Consider the following 13,600-nt stretch of genomic DNA (forward strand, 5'->3'; position numbering starts at 1 on the left):
TCTGACTGATCTTCTTTTGTGTTTTCACTTCATGGCCACATCATCAACAGTCGACTTGTGCAGCTTTAGAAGGCATGAAATGCCCCTGTTAGATATGTTACACATGTGACATTCAGTGAACAGTCCACATTTGAAGTAACAGAGCTCTCCTGACTGGCCTGTTCTGCTTCTCCACTGACCACAAAATACTCCCAGTTGCCTAGTGGATCCACTCACGTGACATCCAGTGGTCAATTCCATGTTATTTAGAGGTGCCTGGATGCAGCTGATGAGATAGTGCATATAATAAAAATGTCACATGATGCAAACTGCTGAGTACTGCTACAGATACTCATCCTAGTGATATACATGTATGATATTATTTTTAAATAACGGCAGAAATTATATCAACTTACAGACAGCCCTTGATAAAGCAAAGAAAATTGCATTCACAAAGTTCACTACAATAAAGAAAGCTCTTTGCAATTTTATTTAACGATTAATGCATATTACATAGACCACTCAATGTACACTTACGGTAGATTTTGTTGCACTTATTTACAAGAAAAATGTGTCACAGTTTGCATAATATTGTTCATATTATGGAAAGAGTTCAGTTTTAAAATGTTTTGTGCACATATTTATTCAACATACACAGATGGGCAGTTGACTGTGGGAGAAGAAATCAAGGTGTAAATTTCCATCAGTACTCAATGTCCTACTTGAAATGAAGGCAATACAATAAGATCTAAAGCACCGTATCGTAATGATTACTGCAACAATACAATGATACACCAAACTACACTAAAGATTTGGGGAAAAATTAACATATAATGAAAAAGGAACTCTGTTTTTAATCTACATTTTTGCCTCATCATCCATCCTGTCCGAAATAACTTCTGGGAAGAACTCTTCCCATAGTTCCTTCTTTTACTAGCTATCTTTCTTGGTTGGGCCTTTTTCTCCTACTCTCTCAATAAAAAGCTATGTTGTTGATGACAATGCCCATCTGAACTATTGCAGATCGGCTGTTTAGTTAAGTGTTTGTACCCCATAATACACAGCCATGTTCATATGGCCCATCAGCTGATATTTGTCCAACTGTTTGGTTGCAGCCCAGTCAAAAGACAGTCAATTAAGATTGTATGACTTTTCCATTGAACAATTATTGTGTTGAGTGTATGTGGGTCTCTATAGTGTTCTATTACGTTTTACACACATCTTAACAAATGTTTGACTGAAATTTGTATGTATGTACTTGTTATTATAAGACTGGAGTGGGGCAGGTAGTTGTGGGAGGGTCCATAGATCATTGTAATTAGCTGGGATACTCATAGCCTATAGTCTGCAGCTTGTGTTCTACTGGTTAGCTTTGCTGCCTCTAGATTTCTGAGTGTCAGATTTGGTTGTAGGCCGGGTTGGAGATTTCCTTATCTTGGGGACCGACTGTTACATGTCAACAAGTGCATCAAATATGTAAACTATCAGCAGTTGGTCGAACAACACCAGAGGGGGATCTCTAATCCAATAATGCTATACAATCACTTCATTTCACAGCATGGTAAATTGAAATGTTTTTCCATAGACATTATGATTCTGGACTTGTTTTATCTTATCAATGTTTTCCTCTAAAAAAATTATAGCAGAACAAAAACTTACCACATTACAACGAAAATGATCTGCACATGAAAAGTGGCAGAATATTACACATAAATCACTTGCAGATTTAAATAAATATTCTTGCTTCTATTACACACACATTTTGGGTTTTTGAAGGCACTTATCAACATGCTACAACATAATGGAAGAAATTTTCTCAAATAATCATCATCAGACACTAAAGGCAACACCCTGTTGATGTAACCATACTCTTCTGTCGCTCACCATCTCCGTCATTTGGCTGATGGGTCCCTCTCACTGTCTACCCTCATCCTCACTGCTGGTAGAAGCAAGTGGGCTCTCTCACTGTCTACCCCTGTCCTCATTGCTGCTGGATGCCTCTCATTTTGTGGTCCGAGTGATCTGTCTTTCCTCTTTAAGCTTCCCATTTTACCCCTCTCTCCTGCCCAAGGAAAGAACATACAGTTCCAAAATCTATTACGATAATGTCACCAATTTTATATGTTACTATCAACAGTATTAAACATTTTTCCTGCTGAAGATATTTAATGGCCAGCATCCTGTCTCATATTTATTAGTTGTCTCAACTCAATTTTCCTTTCAAACAATATAATGAAGTATGCAGAGCACCAACCAAGTATATAAGAAATTCTTCAATATTAATTTACCATGGTATGAAGAAACCTTTCTCCAACATCAAAACATTCTGAGAATTCAGATGTCTTAAGAAGAGACTGCATATTACTGAGTACAGGCTATTATTCTCTATAGAAGCAAAATACTTCCGCTTGCCTGCACAATTCCGTTTCTGCATCATCCACTGTATTGTACTTAAGTGAAAGATTCCAATCAGCCTGTACACAGTACAGACCATTTACTTATTTTTGATTGTAAACTTTACGGTATTGACGGTATTATGAACAGGATAGATTGGTACTCATCATACAGAGGAAATTTTGAGTTGCAGACAAGCACAACAAAAAGACTGTTTCTGAGTTAGACAAAACACGCACATACACATATTCACGCAAATGCAACTCTCACACCCATGACCACTTCACTGGCTGCCAAGGCTAGACTGTGAGCAACTGCACATGATGGGTGAAGCAAAGTGGGTGGTGGGGTAAGGAGGAGGCTGGGGTGGGAAGTGGAAGGGATAGCAGGGTAGGGGTGGGGACAGTAAACTGCTGCTTGTGGGAACGTACAGGAATGAAGGAAAGAGAGTGTAGGGCAGGTAGGTGCAGTTGGGAGGTTAGATGGGGGAAGGGGGGGGGGGGCAGAGGTGGTGGAGGGTGGAAGTGGAAAACGAAAGAAATAAAAAGATTGTGGGTGCATTGGTTGAACAGAAAGCTGTGTAGTGCTGGAATGGGAACAGGGATTGTGATCGATGCGTGAGGACAATGAGTAACGATGGTTAAGGCCAGAAGTGTTAGAATAACGTAGGATACATTGCAGGGAGAGTTCCCTCCTGTGCAATTCAATAAAGCTGGTATTTGTAGGAAGGCTCCAGATGACACAGACTGTGAAGCAGTCCTCGAAATGAAGAACTTTGTGTTGGACAGCAGGCCGGCCGAAGTGGCTGTGCGGTTAAAGGCGCTGCAGTCTGGAACCGCAAGACCGCTACGGTCGCAGGTTCGAATCCTGCCTCGGGCATGGATGTTTGTGATGTCCTTAGGTTAGTTAGGTTTAACTATTTCTAAGTTCTAGGGGACTAATGACCTCAGCAGTTGAGTCCCATAGTGCTCAGAGCCATTTGAACCATTTTTTTGTTGGACAGCATGCACAGCAACTGGGTGTTCCAGCTGTTTCTTGGCCACAGTTTGTTGGTGGCCATTCATGCAAATAAACAGCTTGTCATGCCAACGTAGTACGCAGCACAGTTGATATAGTTTAGCCTTTAGATCACATTACTGGTTTCACAGGTAGCCCCTCCTTTGATGGGATAGGTGATGCTTGTGACAAGACTGGAGTAGATGGTGGTAGGAGGATGTATGGGACAGGTCTCACATCTAGGTCTATTACAGGGATATGAACCATGAGGCAAGGGGTTGGGAGCAGGGGTTGTGTAGAGATGGACAACGATATTGTGAGGGTTTGGTGGGCGGCAGAGTACCACTGTGGGAGGGGTGGGAAGGATAGTCGGTAGAACATTCTTCATTTCAGGGCATGACGAGAGGTAGTTGAAACCGTGGAGGAGAATGTGATTCAGTTGCTCCAGTACTGGGAGGTCTGAGTCATGAGGGGAATACTCCACTGTGGCCAGACGGTGGGACTTTGGGTCTTGGTGGATGACTGGAGGGGTAAGGCACAGGACATTTGTTTCAGTATGGGGTGGGGAGGGTAATTACAGTCTGTGAAGGCCCCAGTGACATCCCTGGTATATTTCAAGAGGGACTACTTGTCACTACAGATGCAATGGCATGTGTGGCTAGGCTGTATGGAAGGGCTTCTTGGTATGGAATTGGTGGTAGGCAATGAAGTGGAGGCTTTGCTGATGGTTGTTATGCTTGGTGCTGACAGAGGTATGATGTAGCCATCTTTGATTTAGAGGTCAACATTAAGGAAGGTGGCTTGTTGGGTTGAGGAGGACTAGGTGAAGCGAATGGGGGAGAAGGAGATGAGGTTCTGGAGGAATGTGGATAGTGTGTCTTCACCCTCGATCCAGGTCACGAAGATGTCATCAATGAATTTAAACCAGGTGCGGGGTTTGGGATTCCTCTGACTCATAAATAGGTTAGCGATAGGATGGAGCCATGCAGATGCCCATTGCCACATCCCAGATTTATTTGTAGGTGATGCCTTCAAAGGAGAAGTAATTGTGGTTGGGGATATAGTTGATCATTTGACCAGGAAGGAGGTTGTAGATTTGGACTCTATTAGGCACTGAAAAAGGTAGTGTTCAATAGCAGCAAGGCCATTGGCATTAGATATGTTAATATAAAGGGTAGTGGCATCAGTAGTGATGAGCAGTGCATCCTGTAATAAAGAAACAGGAACTGTGGAGAGTCGGTGGAGGAAATGGTTGGTATCTTTTATGTAGTAGCATAGGTTGTGGGTAACAGACTGAATGTGAGAGAGGTAGACTTTGGCGAGATGTTCTGGGATGGGCCTAAGAATATGAGGAGATGCTGGAGATCTTTCTGGATTTCTCGGATGGGGTCACTGGGACAGGGTTTGTAGATGAATGAATCTGACAGCTGGTGGTGTCCTGCCATGTAATGCTTGCACTTCGAAACAACAGTGATACAGCCTTTTCAGCAGGTAGGATTATAAGGTCGGGATCAATTTTTAGGTAGTGGATTGCAGTTCTTCCCGTGGATGTAAGGTTAGCTTGCATGTTCCAGGATTTTGGAATTATTGTGAGGCACAGTTTGAGGTTAAGAAATTCTGGAATTTCCAGAATTTCTTAACCTCAAACCTTGTCTCAATTTCATTTCCCATATCCCTCAATATGCAAGCTAACCAGACATCCACAAAAAGAGCAGCAATCCATCGCTTGAAAACCAATCCTGACCTTATAATCCTACCTGTTGAGAAAAGCTCCACCACTGCTTTCTTGAACTGCAAGGATTATCTGGTGGAAGAACTCTGCCAGCAGTCAGATTCACCCACCTACAAACCCTGCCACAATGACCCCACTCCATAAATCCAGCAGGATCTCAGGCCTCTCTTCAAATCCTTAGGGCCATCCCTGAAACTCTCCCCAGAGTCTCTCTCTCTCTCTCTCTCTCTCTCTCTCTCTCTCTCTCTCTCTCTCTCTCTCTCTCTCCTCACCTCTACTATTTCTTGCAATCCTACCTTCCACATCCTTTCTAAAGTCCATAAACTCAACCATCCAAGACATCCCATTGTGACTGGATACTGTGCCCTCACAGAGAGAATCTCTACTCTCACAGACCAACACCTTCAGCCTATTACTCGCAACCAACCTTCCACAGACACCAACCATATCCTCCACCAACTCTGCACAGCCCCTGTTCCTTTACGACATGGTGCCCTGCTTGTCACTACTGATGACACCTCCCTTTACACTAACATCTCTAAAACCCATAGCCTTGCCCCTATTGAACACTACCTTTTGCAGTCCTTACAAATTCAAATCTACAACCTCCATCCTGGTCACCAAGACCAACTACATCACCCACAATTACTTCTCCTTTGAAGGCATCACCGACAAACAAATCTGGGATATGACAATGGGTGCGAGCAGTAGCCACATCCTATGCCAACCTATTCAGTGCCATCTAGAGGAATCCTACTTAATCACCAGGAATCCCAAACCTCTCACTTGGTACAGATTCACTCATGGCACTTTCATGATTTGGACTGACGCTGAGGACACCCTATCTACATTCCTCCAGAACCTCAACTCTTTCTTCACCATTTGCTTCACCTTGTCCTCCTCAACCCAACAAGCCACTTCCTTAATGCTGACCTCCAATCAAAGATGGCTACATCATACCTCTGTCCACAACAAACCTAACAACCACCAGCAAAACCTCCACTTCACTGGCTGCCACCCATCCCATACCAAGAAGTCCCTTCCATACAGCCAAGCCACACATACCATTGCATTTGTAGTGACAAGTAGTCCCTCTTGAAATATACCTAGGATCTCACTGGGGCCTTCACAGACCATAATTACCCTCCCTACCCTGTACTGAAACAAATCTCCTGTGCCTAACCTCTCCAGTCACTCACCAAGGCCCAAAGTCCCGATGTCTGGCGACAGTGGAGTATTCCCCTCATGACTCAGTACCTCCCAGTACTGGAACAACTGAATCACATTCTCAGTCAGGGTTTCAATTACCTCTCGTTGTGCCCTAAAATGAGGAATGTATCCACTATCCTTCCGACGCCTCCCACAGTGGTATTCTACTGCAACCAAATGTACACAATATCCTCATCCATCCATACATGTCCTCTGCTCTGAACCCCTTGCCTCATGGCTCATATCCCTGAAAAAGACTTAGGTGCAAGACCTGTCCATACATCCTCCCATGACCACCTACTCTAGTCTTGTCACATCCCATCAAAGGAGGGGCTACCTGTGAAATCAGTCATGTGACCTACAAGCTAAGCTGTATCGACTGTGCTGCATTCTAAGTGGGTACGACAACCACCAAGCTGTCTATGCACAAGAATGTCCACCGACAAACTGCGGACATGAAACAGCTGGACTGCCCAGTTGTTGAGCATGCTGCCCAACACAATGTTCTTCATTTCAATGACTACTTCACAGCCTGTGCCATCAGGATCCTTCCTACCAACAGCAGCTTTTCTGAACTGCACAGGTGGGAACTTTCTCTGCAATATATCCTATGTTCTCATAACACTACTGGCCTCAACCTTTGTTAGTCATTGTCTTTTACCCATATACCCTTTTCGCTGTTCCCATTCCAGCACTACACAGCCTTATATTCCACCAATGCACCCACAGTCTTTTTATTTCTCTCATTTCCCACTCCTGCCCACCACTGCTTCTGCTTCTCCATCTAACTTCCCAACTGCACCTACCTGCCCTACCCTGCCCTACCCTGTCCTCCACCCTCCCCCCCCCCCCCCCTCTCCTCATCACTGTATGCTCCCACTAGCAGAATTTTAATGTCCCCACCCCTACCCTGCTATCTCTCCCCCTCCCAGCCTCCTCCTGGCCCCCACCACCCAGATTACTTATCCCATCATGTGCAGTTGCTCGCGGCCTGGCCTCGGCAGAGAAGTAGTCATGTGTGTGAGAGTTGCATCTGCATGAATGTGTGTGTGTGTGTGTGTGTGTGTTGTGCTAATTCAGAAGAAAGCTTTTTGGCTGAAAACTTACCTGTTTAGCAGTCTTTTTTTGTAGTGCCTGTCTGCGATTCAACATTTTCATTATATATATCTTTTTCCTAATATTGTCATTACTTCACCCTGGATTTTTCATTGTTTAAGTTGTTGACTGTAACAGTATCTGAAGCAAGAAACCATCAGATCAACACAATATAATGATGCTAGATTAGATGACCCCACATAACCAAAATAATTCCTTCCTTCACATAAGCTAAGAATTTTATTGTCTCTCTCATACTTTTGTTGCTGCAAATGCTAACAGAAAATAATTATTAAATTAAAATGGTGAAGGCATTATGACTGTGTATATTCTGAAGGATATTAACAATCATTTGTAGCACTGTTTCGGAAATCCATTATCATCACGTTGCACACGTCTTTTTGATACCTAGACTGACACATGTAATAAAGTGCAGATTATCTTCCTGGCAGAAATACATTATCACATTTGCTTTATTTGTCTTCATGACACTGAGTGGCAATGTAAACCCTTTTAGGTAATACACTGATTGAGGTACTAAATATGTTAAGATGCAGTTTGCTTTAGATTTAAAATGCATTCATAAATTTTATAATCATAGTGGCCCATCTGAGCAAATTATTTGAACTTAGTTTGAGAGACATCGGCATTGCTCAAGACACTTCATTTTATGACTTATACATATCTGTATTGAGTAATCTAGTTTATCTACTTCTGCTGCATCTCATAGCACCATTTTGCCTGATAATGGAATGAATGGGTAAAGCATATGTGAAAATAAAGAATAAGGACAAATAAATCAGAACAAATATTCTTCTCTGCCTGTCAATATCTTTATCACACTTGAGTTTTGAAATGATACGCAGATCTGTCACCATTTGCAGTAGCAATGAAGTAGTCCGTTTTGCTCTTCAAAAATCTGGAAGATCCAATTTAATAGATATACTTTGGGCACAGAATTGAAAAGCATTTTCTTTTTCATTCTAGTGACACTTTATGGCTGCTGTATTGTGTTTAGGCAAGGAACAAAGCACCAGGATCTTTGCCCAGCGTGCTTAGAAAGCTGCATGTTGACACTCAGTTTAGGTGGAGATCACTGGTACCTACTAAATATCATAACAACCTGCATAATACATTAATATGGAAGTTACTTGAAAAACTTATTTCAAGACCTCATCAAAAGGAATAGCAGTATCAAAGCATGAGAAGTTTTTTGAAGTACAGAAAGCAGTATATTAAGAGACTATTGCAAAGAGGAACAAGCTGGAGCAGTATGGTTTTTGTAAACTTAGAAAGGGCAACTGCAAAAAATTAATGCTTTCAAGTTTGTGCATAAAACATTATTTGTGTGACTGTGTAGAATGTTTCAGACAACTGAGAGCTTGGCTTTTATACACTATTTTTAATGAGATACAAATGATTAAAAGAACCATCCAGCTTTGTATTGAGGATCATTCTGAGGGATGAGTAGGTGCTGACGAAGAAGAAGATTGGTTGGTTGATTTGGGGAAGGAGACCAGACAGCGTGGTCATCGGTCTCGAAGAAGAAGAAGATGATGGTGATAATGATGATGATTACAGGTTTGAATACATGCATGATGTCACAATCTTTGGCACTGTACTAAATTATGCTGAGGTGAGCATGATTAAAATGATGAAAGTTAAAAAGATTTCTGGGCAGTCCTTTTGTACAGATTTACCCAGGCACATGCCACGCTACTTTTGCCATGCCACTGAAAGTTAACAATGCATACACTTTCTTTTTGACAATTATTGGCAACAAAGACTTGCTAATTACTTTTCTTTATATTTCTATGGTATTCATCTGTAAATGAAATATGTTTCATTTTTTTGGCTTGCTCCACATCCTTGAGGGCCATTTCAACTATGATCAGAGAAACAATAAATCTTATCACATCAATTATGCAAAATATGCATCCTGTGTTTTATTTTCGTTATAAGTGCTATATCCACAAATATCTCTACAATTATGGAACAAAAAAGTATTTATACTATAGATAGACAATATCTGTTCATCAAGTGCAAGCCAATGGTACTCTGTATAAAAGGCACATAAAATGGCACGGGTTCCTCCTAGTGTAAAAAAGAAAGGAAATTGAGGAAAAGAAATTGGAAAAACTCAAAGATGAAGGAAAATTCACAGGAAATGTTATTCATGACTCTTGCTCAAGAAACTGTAATGACTGAGAGGATAAACTGGACTGCTGGTTTCAAATAAGATTTGGAGGGAAGTAGAGGTTAGTAGAAATGGATCATAAATAAGAAAAAAAGAACAAGAAATTATGTGCAATAAACACACAGAGGCAGTGAAAAAAATTAACTACACAGAAAGGAAGGAAGGGTAGGATTGAAAAAATATTATAAACTGGCCACATTATACTTTAGTTAAGGTTGTAAATAAGTTCAAATACCTTGGGGGAAATCGTAACTTGGGACTCAAATGAGAGAACACGAGCAGAATATAAAAAATGAAACTGAAACAAGCACAACAAATATATTGGCCAACATATAAGAAGAAATCTCTCTTCATGAATGCCAAAATCAAACACTACAGCTCTGAAATTAAAGCAGGCGAATCTTTATGGTTGAAAATCAAAGGAACAACAGAAAAATGGCAAAAAATGGGCAGAAAGATCATGAAAACAATCATCAAGTTCAAAAAGCTTCAAATCCAGTAAAGGACAATGGCGACTGTTACTCAACAAAGATGTGTATTGTGTACATGAGTCAATATTTGATGCAATTACAATATGAAAGAGTAAAATTGCATGTTTTGCCATATATAAAAATTTTTCTGAATCACACTAGTGCAACAACAATTGAACTAATTTTTGATAAATAAAACCAAGAAAATATGTTTAAAGAAGTCCAGTACAATTTAGAAGAGTTGAATATAACACTGCAACAAAACACAGAATGAGAAGAGAACAGGGTTCTAAGAAGTGCTGATATGAGAATTTAAACAAAAAGAATCTGAATTTCTGATGAAGAAGAGGCTACCTGATTGGAAAGAGTGAAAAATATTTGTGATCAGAAGAAGCCAACAAGCATGTCTAGCTAATACTCTGAAGACTATAGTGTATATGGACTGATCAAGTGTTGCAATGTGACATAAACTGCGTAAATAAATAAACAGGCCAGATGGGTGGCAAAAGCTAGGCATATATTATAGAGCAAGCTCATACCTACAGACTTTTTAGGAACTGTCCTTGGAGTAAGAATTCAAGTTCTAAATATGGTAAAACAAAGTCAGAAATGCATGGTGTATTCTACATTATGTTACAGTATATTGACAGTAAACACTTGTTGTTTGTCTTTATTGGTAGTTTGGTGGTTGCCATACCAATAAAAAAAAAGGCTAGGCAGTATATGCTCAAAAATTCCTTTGTTGACTGGTAAAAAATACAACATTATATTGAATATGAACTATTACAGCAACTACATGCATAGCTATTGTGAAGAGAGACTGGGGTGGATTATTATGTTCCAATTGAGTTTATCCCTTTTGTGGAACATGTATTCCTAAGTGCAGGGTCAATAGAATAATTTAAAATTTGCACCCTGTAGATATAAGCACATGATTTTTACTTATGCTAACACTTACATTCCATACATGTCTCCTGAACCTATGCATATTCCACTGTAGTACAGGAGCCGTTTATCAGCGAGATAGCTTTCCTTTTCCCCGTCTAGGAAGAGAAGAACTAAGAGGATGACGAGTCGCAGATCCCACTGTGGATCACAAAGTCTTCATCATTTTATATGGCAAGTGCCATCAGGTCCGCATTGTTTGACTGTTTTCTTGGCATTTCATTACTTCTCTTTTGTTTTCTTCTGTTGAATCAATTTAGATTGAGAGACACTTTCTTTGGTTCAATTTATTTTGCAAATGCCAAGTGGAGCTAAGGCTTGAGCTGGTGTGGAGGCAAAGCAGCCTTTTTAGCACTTTACTTTTGTAATACAATATTATGAGAATTTATTTTGCTAGCATCACCTGAGTTTATGTTGATACAATTCTTTCCTCAAAGACTTTCTGAGGACTGTGTGATAAAACTTTTGTAAATGTAGGAGACTTAAGTTTCTTCTTCACCTCAAAATAATACTTTTAGTCATTTTCAGCTTCTGTGTTCTCTCCTCGATTTGGAAGATATGCAACCCCTTGGTGCACATAAGGTATTTATTAGAGCAGTTACACTATAAGTATCTGAGGCATCAAGGGATCACCAATTTAGTACTGGAGGGCAGCGTGGAGGGTAAAAATCGTAGAGGGAGACCAAGATATGAATACACTGAGCAGATTCAGAAGGATGTAGGTTGCAGTAGGTACTGGGAGATGAAGAAGCTTGCACAGGATAGAGTAGCATGGAGAGCTGCATCAAACCAGTCTCAGGACTGAAGAGCTCAACAACAACAACAACAATACTAAAGTCAGGGTCAGTGTAGTTCATTCTTTCAGAATGAGTGACCATTCTGTATTTTCTTCAACTTTCCTAACAATTACAACTCATACTGGTGGACCAAATTTTGTAGAATTTCTCTGTAAAAGGGTTTGGGACATATGATCTTACTGTGAGTCAAATACATCTATCTATCTTTGATACATTCGGGCAGAGCCAGAAAGTCAACCAAACAATGAAACTGCTCCTTGTTTATTCCCTGTAATCACCGCAAAAATATGAAATGTCTGCTGGAGGACACAAGTAAATATTTTCCTTACATCAGGCTTATCTGATAAAAGAAAAGGTAATGCATTCAGACATTTCACAGCAATTACTAGTTTTATTTAAGCGGAAATGGAATGGAGTAAGAAATTGCTGTGGCTGTTGTTCTGCATACTCTGCTGCATACCAGGCATACTTGATCAAATTCATAAAATGTGGTGATGCAAACTGACAATGCAGACATGACTGAAATTTAACAATATTGTTCCACTGATAAACCTGAAATGACAAAGAGCTATAGGAAATTATATTGTCAAGAGGCTGAATCACATTATTATTTCTGGGTGGAATCTGAATTATATTAACAGTCTTTTTGCCAGCCTCTTAAAGAGGCATCATTATGTTCAGTCTAAAAGTTCAACAAATGCAAAGAATTATTTTCTGTAAATGGTAAGAAGATGTTTTGGATATGATACTGAAACTTATTCCCTCCAATGTTTCCAAATTTTGCTGTGTTGATTAAATCGACTGTGCAAGCAACTCTGGTTCCAGAACACACTCATTACCAAAGAAAATACTCAGAACTGAAAACTTTTTCCACAGAATTGTCAAGGAAACTGATTTTCTTTTATTGCATTTTCTCAGTTTCAACTCACACAAATGGTGTTGTAATTAGCTTTCACTTAAGCTATCATCTGATAATCTGTTTAGAACAAAAGAAAAAGGATAAGTGTAAACAGACAATCTAATGACAATTTTGTAGGATTCTTAATTGATGCAACATAATAATTTTATTTATAAGATGGTCACTATATTCCCCTTAGGCAGTATGTGTAGGCCATGAAAATTGATTTTACCTGGAAAACTCCATGAAATCTGACAAAGACCTAAAAGACTCAGATAATTCTGAAATACTAGGTGGAGATTCCAACCAGTCATTTACTGAAACAGACATATCATGCCATTTTCTAATAAATCACTTCCTTAAATTCTGCTATGGAAAACAAACTGTTGTGATGTTACTGTTAGGACTATTTCCCACTGCTTGACTAAAAGTGTGCCACACAGGACAGAATTTGTATCACATACTTGTGTTTCCTGGTGTATCAAAGGGAGGTTTCAATTCTATTTCTTTAATAATAGAAATATATTTGAGTAAATATGTCACATGGGAAAGAACCAGAGGTTGTAGAGAGTTTCAGAGAGAACATTAGGGAATGATTGACAAATAGAGGGGAAAGAAATACAGTAGAAGAAGAATGGGCAGCTATGAGAGATGAAATAGTGAAGGTGGCAGAGGATCACACAGGTAAAAAGATGAGGGCTAGTAGAAATCCTTGGGCAACAGAAGAGATGTTGAATTTAATTGACGAAAGGAGAAAATATAAAAATGCAGTAAACGAAGCAGGCGAAAAGGAATACAAACGTCTCAAAAATGAGATTGACAGGAAGTGCAAAACAGCTAAGCAAGGATAGCTAGAGGATGTACGTGAAGATGAAATGGGAGATATGA

The 13,600-nt window shown here is 39.9% G+C and overlaps 1 protein-coding gene across 3 annotated transcripts in view; it reads right to left on the bottom strand.

Moving 5' to 3' along the window:
- The window catches only part of LOC124604846 (intraflagellar transport protein 122 homolog), a 239,008-nt gene that overhangs the window by 10,425 nt on the left and 214,983 nt on the right, over positions 1 to 13,600 (bottom strand). The window contains exon 24 of one of the 3 annotated variants that reach the window (XR_006978594.1): positions 7,418 to 7,546. The exons of the other annotated variants lie outside the window; for them this stretch is intronic. The gene's annotated coding sequence lies outside the window, so the exon portion shown is untranslated. The remainder of the gene's footprint in view (positions 1 to 7,417; positions 7,547 to 13,600) is intronic. 3 annotated transcript variants of the gene reach the window in all.

This window comes from Schistocerca americana, chromosome 1 (assembly GCF_021461395.2).
Source record: "Schistocerca americana isolate TAMUIC-IGC-003095 chromosome 1, iqSchAmer2.1, whole genome shotgun sequence".
Lineage (NCBI taxonomy): Eukaryota > Metazoa > Arthropoda > Insecta > Orthoptera > Acrididae > Schistocerca > Schistocerca americana.